This window comes from Electrophorus electricus, unplaced genomic scaffold (genome assembly GCF_041902795.1).
Source record: "Electrophorus electricus isolate QZ-2024a unplaced genomic scaffold, ASM4190279v1 Scaffold253, whole genome shotgun sequence".
NCBI lineage: Eukaryota > Metazoa > Chordata > Actinopteri > Gymnotiformes > Gymnotidae > Electrophorus > Electrophorus electricus.
In genome coordinates, this window is record NW_027658533.1 from 7,501 (window position 1) to 20,000 (window position 12,500).

At 55.6% G+C, this 12,500-nt stretch overlaps 2 non-coding genes across 2 annotated transcripts; both read right to left on the reverse strand.

The window, feature by feature from the left end:
* Window positions 1–311: 311 nt before the first annotated feature.
* On the reverse strand, window positions 312–465 carry LOC145655402 (5.8S ribosomal RNA). The gene has a single exon (XR_014121530.1). It is a non-coding gene; the product is annotated as a 5.8S ribosomal RNA (ribosomal RNA).
* An 882-nt stretch (window positions 466–1,347) lies between these two features.
* Window positions 1,348–3,186, reverse strand: LOC145655406 (18S ribosomal RNA). The gene has a single exon (XR_014121534.1). It is a non-coding gene; the product is annotated as an 18S ribosomal RNA (ribosomal RNA).
* Between the last annotated feature and the right edge of the window lie 9,314 nt (window positions 3,187–12,500).

Genomic DNA, 12,500 nt, shown 5'->3' on the forward strand with positions numbered 1-12,500 from the left:
AACGTGGGCAGCCAAAGCGGAGAGAACCCACCGGCAGCCACGCTCGCTTCTTTCTCGGGCGCAGGGGACCACGTTCCTGGCCAGGCCAGGAGCGGAGCCGAAACGAACCGAAACGAACCGAAGCGGGGGAGGAGAAGCTTGTGCACGGAGAACGGGCACTCAACCGCAGCGAACCCACCGACCGGATCTCACCGAGACAGCGACCGGGAACCGTCTGCTTTTAGGAAGACGGAGGCCAGGGGGCACCCCCCCACCTACGAACCTCCAACCGCGGTCCCGCCTGAGAAGGCAGGTCCGACAGATAGGAATAGCGACCCTCAGACAGGCGTAGCCCCGGGATGGACCCGGGGCCGCAATGTGCGTTCGAAATGTCGATGATCAATGTGTCCTGCAATTCACATTAGTTCTCGCAGCTGGCTGCGTTCTTCATCGACGCACGAGCCAAGTGATCCACCGCTAAGAGTTGTACTCTTTTATTTCAGGCTCAGTTTAGGTCTTTCACCACGACTACAAAGACAGGTTTAAAAGGTTTCACCAACCGGTCAGGCGCCCCCGTCTGCGAGTGTTGAAACGGGCGCGGGGTTGCGCTTTGCCCACACGCCCCACGTGGCAGACGAGTCAGTCTTTGAACCGCGGCCCTCCGCGCCCGCCCCGTCCGACCCCTCGAAAGGGGTGGAACTCACGTAGCGTGGGCCAAGCCCTAGGTACCTGCCGGGGGTCCCCCTGAGACTCCTTTCTGAGAGAGAGAAGCAGGGGAACCGGCTGCGCCACCCACCACCACCACGCCCCAGGACGCCGGTGGGCGGACGAACACAGGAAGGGCCATGGCCTGCCCCACGAGGAGCAGCGCTCGCAACCCCCCCCGGAAAGTCCGCTCGTCAGCGAGCAAGGGGACGGGGATGAATGACAAGGACAACAAAATAGGAAAACCCCTCGCGGTGGACGGAGGCAGCGGCCGTGCGAGCGAGAGGGAGGGCGCGGGACGGACCCGTACGACCCGCTCGACTCGCAGGCGCTTCTCCTGCCGGCAAGGTGAGGGGAAACCGGCCTTCGCCCGACGAGCGGGGACGCCGAGTTTTTTGAACGACGCGTCTCTCGCGCTGGAACCCAGAGAATACCGGGGCCTGCGGGGGGGGGGTGCTGAAGGACGACGCGGAGGAAGAGGCGGAGGACGAGGAAGGGGTGGGAGGGACTAGGCTCCTCCTTTATGCCTTCTGTCCAGCCTGACCTGCAAGCGACCACGTGTAACAGCAACCCCGAAGACCCTTTCGACCCTGGGCCCCGACGCGGGGGGACGGCGAAGTCGAGGGGGTCGGGAGAGGAGGCACGCCGGACAGCGTTACCCGTTAATGATCCTTTCGCAGGTTCACCTACGAAAACCTTGTTACGACTTTTACTTCCTCTAGATAGTCAAGTTTGATCGACTTCTCGGCGCTCCGCCAAGGCCCGCGAGGAGCCCCGGCGGGGCCGATCCGAGGACCTCACTAAACCATCCGATCGGTAGTAGCGACGGGCGGTGTGTACAAAGGGCAGGGACTTAATCAACGCGAGCTTATGACCCGCGCTTACTGGGAATTCCTCGTTCATGGGGAATAATTGCAATCCCCAGTCCCCATCACGAATGGGGTTCAGCGGATTACCCGCACCTCTCGGTGTAGGGTAGGCACACGCTGATCCAACCATTGTGGCGCGCGTGCAGCCCCGGACATCTAAGGGCATCACAGACCTGTTATTGCTCCATCTCGCGTGGCTGAACGCCACTTGTCCCTCTAAGAAGTTTGACGCCGACCGCGGAGGGCCGCGTAACTATTTAGCATGCCGGAGTCTCGTTCGTTATCGGAATTAACCAGACAAATCGCTCCACCAACTAAGAACGGCCATGCACCACCACCCACAGAATCGAGAAAGAGCTATCAATCTGTCAATCCTTTCCGTGTCCGGGCCGGGTGAGGTTTCCCGTGTTGAGTCAAATTAAGCCGCAGGCTCCACTCCTGGTGGTGCCCTTCCGTCAATTCCTTTAAGTTTCAGCTTTGCAACCATACTCCCCCCGGAACCCACAGACTCGTGGTTTCCCTCACGCTGCCCGGCGGGTCATGGGAATAACGCCGCCGGATCGCGGGTCGGCATAGTTTACGGTCGGAACTACGACGGTATCTGATCGTCTTCGAACCTCCGACTTTCGTTCTTGATTAATGAAAACATTCTTGGCAAATGCTTTCGCTTTCGTCCGTCTTGCGCCGGTCCAAGAATTTCACCTCTAGCGGCGCAATACGAATGCCCCCGGCCGTCCCTCTTAATCATGGCCCTGGTTCAGGAAACCCACAAAATAGAACCGGAGTCCTATTCCATTATTCCTAGCTCAGGTATTCAGGCGAGAAGCGGGCCCGCTTTGAACACTCTAATTTTTTCAAAGTAAACGCTCCGAGCCCCGTCCGGACACCCAGCCAAGGGCATCCGGGGGGCACCGGGAGACAGGGTCTGAGACAGGCGGTGGCACGCCTCGCGGCGGACCGCCAGCCCACTCCCGACATCCAACTACGAGCTTTTTAACTGCAGCAACTTTAATATACGCTATTGGAGCTGGAATTACCGCGGCTGCTGGCACCAGACTTGCCCTCCAATGGGTCCTCACCCATGGGTTTAGGATACGCTCATTCCGATTACAGGGCCTCGAAAGAGACCTGTATCGTTATTTTTCGTCACTACCTCCCCGTGTCGGGAATGGGTAATTTGCGCGCCTGCTGCCTTCCTTGGATGTGGTAGCCGTTTCTCAGGCTCCCTCTCCGGAATCGAACCCTGATTCCCCGTTACCCGTGGTCACCATGGTAGCCGACTATGGTACCATCGAAAGTTGATAGGGCAGACATTCGAATGAGACGTCGCCGCCGCGGAGGGCGCGCGATCGGCCCGAGGTTATCTAGAGTCACCAAAGCGGCCGGGGGGCCCGAGCCCCCCGGATGGGTTTTGGGTCTGATAAATGCACGCATCCCCCGAAGGGTCAGCGCTCGTTTGCATGTATTAGCTCTAGAATTACCACAGTTATCCGAGTAACGTGTGGAGCGATCAAAGGAACCATAACTGATTTAATGAGCCATTCGCAGTTTCACTGTACCGGCCGTGTGCACTTAGACCTGCATGGCTTAATCTTTGAGACAAGCATATGTTACTGGCAGGATCAACCAGGTAGTTTGCACCGTGGTCTGGGATGAACCACGAGTGACATCCGCCTCCCCTTCCGGGGGCTAGGAAGCAGCGGGTTGTAAGTGCGTGCGCCGTCAGGTCCAGACGCCATACAGGGCTACCCAGGACAGCTTCCGCGGCCAGTGTAAACGTGCTCGCGCACCGCCCTCTGGCCTTCGGACGCCGACCTCTCACCTTGATGCAAAGCTGTCCCATCCGGTCATGCCCGCACCGTACCCCGTCCACCTCCTCCGGAGGTGCGGACGGCCGACTCCAGGTGCTTTCGGCGTTCCCTCTCTTCACGCCGTTTTGATTTTCGTGGGCCGCTGGTGGGGGGACAAGGGAAAGACCTCGTCGAATTCCCTCCCCCCTAGCCTCGCTCAACCTACGTTTCGTGATGTAACCAAGAAGAGTGATTCGTGGGCCCAGGTAGGTTTGAAGAGGAGGCCAACAAAGCAGGGCACTCCCTTCCTCCCAAACCACAGACACCAGTATAGGACAACTGAGTAGACAGACTGGCCGTCTGAGTCTCCCCCAGAGAGTTCTGGGATGGGTTACAAATAACCCCCACCCCCCATCAGAGGCTTGACCCGCTAGAACCAGGGAGGATCTGTCAAAACCGCTCTCCACATCAGAAGTTCTGGATCAGCCGGGGCTGGTCGGCAGACGTCCACCTAAGGCCGTGGCCTAACCCCGTGTGGGGGGATAGCGCTCGCACCCGTACACGTGGACACCCGCTCGTCAAATGGCTGGCTCCTCACTTACCGTAGGGGGAATGGTTTGCCTACCCCTGGCGGGTCTGGTACTCCACTCTACCAAACAAGGAAGCAACACACCAATAGACCCCTGCAACACCGGGCAGCTTTGGGCAGTGTCACTACACTCCTCCTTGTTCTTCACGTTCCTTCCGTGGTGATTTTTTTTTTTTTTTCGTGGCCATTGCCGTGCATGGCTTCCCCATCGCTTTGCATGCTCTCCATTGCCTCGTGCTGCTTCACCATTGGTCTCACCTGGAGACCGAAGCCGCTCTCCCAGTAACCCGATGGTACCTGGCCAGAAAACCCCGTGCCCGATTTCATCTAGGACAAGGGCCAAACCACAGACCGTGCCCGTCCAGGGTCAACCCCTGGTCGGACAGGCCTGGTGGGTCGATACCATGGATGTGGCAGGCCGACGAGAATCCACTGGTACATTTACAAACACGCCCACCCTGGTGGCATGGCTGTACGACCCATCGTCGAAGCACGCTGCGGCGGACTGAGCCATTGGATCCAGTTGCCTGGGCGTACACTCAGCCCAACAGACGCACTCGGGTCGGGGAGAGCAAAGCAGACTGTGTGCCTGGATGTGCCCACTTCCATAGGGGAATCGGCATGATGGTTCACTTAACCCGAGGAGGGCTCCCCTCGCGGGATAAGCACCCCCCTCGGGGGATGGGGGGGGGGGGGGGGCATCCAGAGCACACCACTTTCCGGTAGGGGACAGGCGTTTGATCATGTGTCCGAGGGAGAGCTCCCCTTGCCGGCCGAACACCCCTCGGACTCCCCTTGGGCTTCCAGAGAACGCCACTGGATGAATTTAGTGCTTGGACCCCATTGATTCTCTTTGCTCTCCCATATACCCGACGGGACCTATTTGCAAAACCCCGTGCCAACCAGACCTCCAGGAAGGGGGCTGGCGGCTAACCATGCCCAGCAGGGTGCACCCTGGTCGGACACTTTGGGAGGGTCGAGAGCCTGGAAGTGCCACCCGGGGGAGTAATTCTGATTTCCGTTTTAATGCACTCAGGGACAGCCCGAGGACCTCTGTAGTGCACCTGAGGCGGACTGAGCCGTCGGGTCCAGGGGTCTGGAGTTCGGAACCTCCAGGGTTCACCTGGCTGTTCTCTTAGCCCGGCAGGGTGCACCCTGGTCGGACGCTTTGGGAGGGTCGAGAGCCTGGATGTGCCACCCCGACGAGTAATGAGTTTTCCCTTCGTATCTCTTCCGGACCAGGTCCGATTCGCACGAAACTCGCTGGGCATGGCCAGGAGCGCCCCCTGCTGCCCACGCCACCGTCCCCGCGCTTCTACTCCCGAGGGCCGAGGAGACAGCGAAGCGTGGGTCGGGTCGCCTGCTTCCAGGGTCTCCCTGGTACTCTCCAGTCTCCCGAGTCCATCGGGTCCGACCTCGTATTTTTAGCCCAGACGGGGAATGAGAAAGGGGCCCCCGACCGCCCGAGGGCGGGCGCTCGCTTCTCAGCCTAGGAACGTCCGATTCCCACGAAACTTTTACGCCAGACGTTCCTGGCAGCGAGCGCGTTCAAAGGTGACCCGCGCTGCTTCTCTCCTCCCAAGGGCCGAAGAGATATTCGTCTTCAAACCCGACCGGCCCTGTGTTTGCCGCCCCGGCGGTTTTAAAAAATCATAGCGTAAAAACGGTGGGTGCGCTTCGCCTGCCGCTTGGACAGCGTTAAACGGCAGCCCCGGCTCTTTCCAAAGGGCCCTCAACCGACTTTCTGCTCCCAAGGAGCCCAGAGATATGAAACCGAAAAATCAAAACCCCGTGCCAACCAGACCTCCAGGAAGGGGGCTGGCGGCTAACCATGCCCGGCAGGGTGCACCCTGGTCGGACGCTTTGGGAGGGTCGAGAGCCTGGATGTGCCACCCCGACGAGTAATGAGTTTTCCCTTCGTATCTCTTCCGGACCAGGTCCGATTCGCACGAAACTCGCTGGGCATGGCCAGGAGCGCCCCCTGCTGCCCACGCCACCGTCCCCGCGCTTCTACTCCCGAGGGCCGAGGAGACAGCGAAGCGTGGGTCGGGTCGCCTGCTTCCAGGGTCTCCCTGGTACTCTCCAGTCTCCCGAGTCCATCGGGTCCGACCTCGTATTTTTAGCCCAGACGGGGAATGAGAAAGGGGCCCCCGACCGCCCGAGGGCGGGCGCTCGCTTCTCAGCCTAGGAACGTCCGATTCCCACGAAACTTTTACGCCAGACGTTCCTGGCAGCGAGCGCGTTCAAAGGTGACCCGCGCTGCTTCTCTCCTCCCAAGGGCCGAAGAGATATTCGTCTTCAAACCCGACCGGCCCTGTGTTTGCCGCCCCGGCGGTTTTAAAAAATCATAGCGTAAAAACGGTGGGTGCGCTTCGCCTGCCGCTTGGACAGCGTTAAACGGCAGCCCCGGCTCTTTCCAAAGGGCCCTCAACCGACTTTCTGCTCCCAAGGAGCCCAGAGATATGAAACCGAAAAATCAAAACCCCGTGCCAACCAGACCTCCAGGAAGGGGGCTGGCGGCTAACCATGCCCGGCAGGGTGCACCCTGGTCGGACGCTTTGGGAGGGTCGAGAGCCTGGATGTGCCACCCCGACGAGTAATGAGTTTTCCCTTCGTATCTCTTCCGGACCAGGTCCGATTCGCACGAAACTCGCTGGGCATGGCCAGGAGCGCCCCCTGCTGCCCACGCCACCGTCCCCGCGCTTCTACTCCCGAGGGCCGAGGAGACAGCGAAGCGTGGGTCGGGTCGCCTGCTTCCAGGGTCTCCCTGGTACTCTCCAGTCTCCCGAGTCCATCGGGTCCGACCTCGTATTTTTAGCCCAGACGGGGAATGAGAAAGGGGCCCCCGACCGCCCGAGGGCGGGCGCTCGCTTCTCAGCCTAGGAACGTCCGATTCCCACGAAACTTTTACGCCAGACGTTCCTGGCAGCGAGCGCGTTCAAAGGTGACCCGCGCTGCTTCTCTCCTCCCAAGGGCCGAAGAGATATTCGTCTTCAAACCCGACCGGCCCTGTGTTTGCCGCCCCGGCGGTTTTAAAAAATCATAGCGTAAAAACGGTGGGTGCGCTTCGCCTGCCGCTTGGACAGCGTTAAACGGCAGCCCCGGCTCTTTCCAAAGGGCCCTCAACCGACTTTCTGCTCCCAAGGAGCCCAGAGATATGAAACCGAAAAATCAAAACCCCGTGCCAACCAGACCTCCAGGAAGGGGGCTGGCGGCTAACCATGCCCGGCAGGGTGCACCCTGGTCGGACGCTTTGGGAGGGTCGAGAGCCTGGATGTGCCACCCCGACGAGTAATGAGTTTTCCCTTCGTATCTCTTCCGGACCAGGTCCGATTCGCACGAAACTCGCTGGGCATGGCCAGGAGCGCCCCCTGCTGCCCACGCCACCGTCCCCGCGCTTCTACTCCCGAGGGCCGAGGAGACAGCGAAGCGTGGGTCGGGTCGCCTGCTTCCAGGGTCTCCCTGGTACTCTCCAGTCTCCCGAGTCCATCGGGTCCGACCTCGTATTTTTAGCCCAGACGGGGAATGAGAAAGGGGCCCCCGACCGCCCGAGGGCGGGCGCTCGCTTCTCAGCCTAGGAACGTCCGATTCCCACGAAACTTTTACGCCAGACGTTCCTGGCAGCGAGCGCGTTCAAAGGTGACCCGCGCTGCTTCTCTCCTCCCAAGGGCCGAAGAGATATTCGTCTTCAAACCCGACCGGCCCTGTGTTTGCCGCCCCGGCGGTTTTAAAAAATCATAGCGTAAAAACGGTGGGTGCGCTTCGCCTGCCGCTTGGACAGCGTTAAACGGCAGCCCCGGCTCTTTCCAAAGGGCCCTCAACCGACTTTCTGCTCCCAAGGAGCCCAGAGATATGAAACCGATAAATCAAAACCCCGTGCCAACCAGACCTCCAGGAAGGGGGCTGGCGGCTAACCATGCCCGGCAGGGTGCACCCTGGTCGGACGCTTTGGGAGGGTCGAGAGCCTGGATGTGCCACCCCGACGAGTAATGAGTTTTCCCTTCGTATCTCTTCCGGACCAGGTCCGATTCGCACGAAACTCGCTGGGCATGGCCAGGAGCGCCCCCTGCTGCCCAGGCCTGGCTCTGGGCCTGGGCACACTTCATTCACTTTGTACCTTTAAATCATACTACTACTACTACTACTACCACCAGAATTCCAGGGCCAAGAGGTCACACAGTCATACACAGCAAAGTAGCTCTGGGCCTGGGCACACTTCAAGAAGTTTGTCCCTTTATATAAGCCTAGAAATAGACTTCCAGGCCCAAGAGTTCAAACACATTCATGCCCAGCAAAGTAGCTCTGGGCCTGGGCACACTTCAATCACTTTGTGCCTTTAAATCATACTACTACTACCAGACTTCCAGGCCCAAGAGGTCAAACACAGTCATGCCCAGCAAAGTAGCTCTGGGCCTGGGCACACTTCATTCACTTTGTGCCTTTAAATCATACTACTACTACCACCAGAATTCCAGGGCCAAGAGGTCACACAGTCATACACAGCAAAGTAGCTCTGGGCCTGGGCACACTTCAAGAAGTTTGACCCTTTATATAAGCCTAGAAATAGACTTCCAGAGCCAAGAGGTCAAACACAGTCATGCACAGCAAAGTAGCTCTGGGCCTGGGCACACTTCAAGCACTTTGTGCCTTTAAATCATACTACTACTACTACTACTACTACTACTACTACTACTACCAGACTTCCAGGCCCAAGAGTTCAAACACATTCATGCCCAGCAAAGTAGCTCTGGGCCTGGGCACACTTCATTCACTTTGTGCCTTTAAATCATACTACTACTACCACCAGACTTCCAGGGCCAAGAGGTCAACCACAGTCATGCACAGCAAAGTAGCTCTGGGCCTGGGCACACTTCAAGATGTTTGACCCTTTATATAAGCCTAGAAATAGACTTCCAGGCCCAAGAGTTCAAACACATTCATGCCCAGCAAAGTAGCTCTGGGCCTGGGCACACTTCAATCACTTTGTGCCTTTAAATCATACTACTACTACCACCAGACTTCCAGGCCCAAGAGGTCAAACACAGTCATGCCCAGCAAAGTAGCTCTGGGCCTGGGCACACTTCAATCACTTTGTGCCTTTAAATCATACTACTACTACCACCAGACTTCCAGGCCCTGGAGGTCACACCTTCATGCCTAGCAAGGTTGCTTTACACCTGCGCACACTTCAGACCGTTTCACTCTTTTAATCCTTCAAAGTACCACATTTCCAGACCCAAGAGGTCACAGAATCATGCCCAGCAAAGTAGCTCTGGGCCTGGGCACACTTCAATCACTTTGTGCCTTTAAATCATACTACTACTACCAGACTTCCAGGCCCCAGAGGTCAAACACAGTCATGCCCAGCAAAGTAGCTCTGGGCCTGGGCACACTTCAAGAAGTTTGACCCTTTATATAAGCCTAGAAATAGACTTCCAGAGCCAAGAGGTCAAACACAGTCATGCACAGCAAAGTAGCTCTGGGCCTGGGCACACTTCATTCACTTTGTACCTTTAAATCATACTACTACTACCAGACTTCCAGGCCCAAGAGTTCAAACACATTCATGCCCAGCAAAGTAGCTCTGGGCCTGGGCACACTTCAATCACTTTGTGTCTTTAAATCATACTACTACTACCAGACTTCCAGGCCCCAGAGGTCAAACACAGTCATGCCCAGCAAAGTAGCTCTGGGCCTGGGCACACTTCAAGAAGTTTGACCCTTTATATAAGCCTAGAAATAGACTTTCAGGCCCAAGAGGTCAAACACAGTCATGCCCAGCAAAGTAGCTGTGGGCCTGGGCACACTTCATTCACTTTGTACCTTTAAATCATACTACTACTACTACTACTACTACTACTACTACTACTACTACTACTACCAGACTTCCAGGCCCAAGAGGTCAAACACAGTCATGCCCAGCAAAGTAGCTCTGGGCCTGGGCACACTTCAAGAAGTTTGACCCTTTATATAAGCCTAGAAATAGACTTCCAGGCCCAAGAGTTCAAACACATTCATGCCCAGCAAAGTAGCTCTGGGCCTGGGCACACTTCAATCACTTTGTGCCTTTAAATCATACTACTACTACCAGACTTCCAGGCCCCAGAGGTCAAACACAGTCATGCCCAGCAAAGTAGCTCTGGGCCTGGGCACACTTCAAGAAGTTTGACCCTTTATATAAGCCTAGAAATAGACTTCCAGAGCCAAGAGGTCAAACACAGTCATGCCCAGCAAAGTAGCTCTGGGCCTGGGCACACTTCAATCACTTTGTGCCTTTAAATCATACTACTACTACCACCAGACTTCCAGGCCCAAGAGGTCAAACACAGTCATGCCCAGCAAAGTAGCTCTGGGCCTGGGCACACTTCAATCACTTTGTGCCTTTAAATCATACTACTACTACCACCAGACTTCCAGGCCCTGGAGGTCACACCTTCATGCCTAGCAAGGTTGCTTTACACCTGCGCACACTTCAGACCGTTTCACTCTTTTAATCCTTCAAAGTACCACATTTCCAGACCCAAGAGGTCACAGAATCATGCCCAGCAAAGTAGCTCTGGGCCTGGGCACACTTCAATCACTTTGTGCCTTTAAATCATACTACTACTACCAGACTTCCAGGCCCCAGAGGTCAAACACAGTCATGCCCAGCAAAGTAGCTCTGGGCCTGGGCACACTTCAAGAAGTTTGACCCTTTATATAAGCCTAGAAATAGACTTCCAGAGCCAAGAGGTCAAACACAGTCATGCACAGCAAAGTAGCTCTGGGCCTGGGCACACTTCATTCACTTTGTACCTTTAAATCATACTACTACTACCAGACTTCCAGGCCCAAGAGTTCAAACACATTCATGCCCAGCAAAGTAGCTCTGGGCCTGGGCACACTTCAATCACTTTGTGTCTTTAAATCATACTACTACTACCAGACTTCCAGGCCCCAGAGGTCAAACACAGTCATGCCCAGCAAAGTAGCTCTGGGCCTGGGCACACTTCAAGAAGTTTGACCCTTTATATAAGCCTAGAAATAGACTTTCAGGCCCAAGAGGTCAAACACAGTCATGCCCAGCAAAGTAGCTGTGGGCCTGGGCACACTTCATTCACTTTGTACCTTTAAATCATACTACTACTACTACTACTACTACTACTACTACTACTACTACTACTACCAGACTTCCAGGCCCAAGAGGTCAAACACAGTCATGCCCAGCAAAGTAGCTCTGGGCCTGGGCACACTTCAAGAAGTTTGACCCTTTATATAAGCCTAGAAATAGACTTCCAGGCCCAAGAGTTCAAACACATTCATGCCCAGCAAAGTAGCTCTGGGCCTGGGCACACTTCAATCACTTTGTGCCTTTAAATCATACTACTACTACCAGACTTCCAGGCCCCAGAGGTCAAACACAGTCATGCCCAGCAAAGTAGCTCTGGGCCTGGGCACACTTCAAGAAGTTTGACCCTTTATATAAGCCTAGAAATAGACTTCCAGAGCCAAGAGGTCAAACACAGTCATGCCCAGCAAAGTAGCTCTGGGCCTGGGCACACTTCATTCACTTTGTACCTTTAAATCATACTACTACTACCAGACTTCCAGGCCCAAGACGTCAAACACAGTCATGCCCAGCAAAGTAGCTCTGGGCCTGGGCACACTTCATTCACTTTGTACCTTTAAATCATACTACTACTACTACTACTACTACTACTACTACTACTACTACCAGACTTCCAGGCCCAAGAGGTCAAACACAGTCATGCCCAGCAAAGTAGCTCTGGGCCTGGGCACACTTCAATCACTTTGTGCCTTTAAATCATACTACTACTACCAGACTTCCAGGCCCCAGAGGTCAAACACAGTCATGCTCAGCAAAGTAGCTCTGGGCCTGGGCACACTTCAAGAAGTTTGACCCTTTATATAAGCCTAGAAATAGACTTCCAGAGCCAAGAGGTCAAACACAGTCATGCCCAGCAAAGTAGCTCTGGGCCTGGGCACACTTCATTCACTTTGTACCTTTAAATCATACTACTACTACTACTACTACTACTACTACTACTACTACTACTACTACCAGACTTCCAGGCCCAAGAGTTCAAACACATTCATGCCCAGCAAAGTAGCTCTGGGCCTGGGCACACTTCAATCACTTTGTGCCTTTAAATCATACTACTACTACCACCAGACTTCCAGGCCCAAGAGGTCAAACACAGTCATGCCCAGCAAAGTAGCTCTGGGCCTGGGCACACTTCAATCACTTTGTGCCTTTAAATCATACTACTACTACCACCAGACTTCCAGGCCCTGGAGGTCACACCTTCATGCCTAGCAAGGTTGCTTTACACCTGCGCACACTTCAGACCGTTTCACTCTTTTAATCCTTCAAAGTACCACATTTCCAGACCCAAGAGGTCACAGAATCATGCCCAGCAAAGTAGCTCTGGGCCTGGGCACACTTCAATCACTTTGTGCCTTTAAATCATACTACTACTACCAGACTTCCAGGCCCCAGAGGTCAAACACAGTCATGCCCAGCAAAGTAGCTCTGGGCCTGGGCACACTTCAAGAAGTTTGACCCTT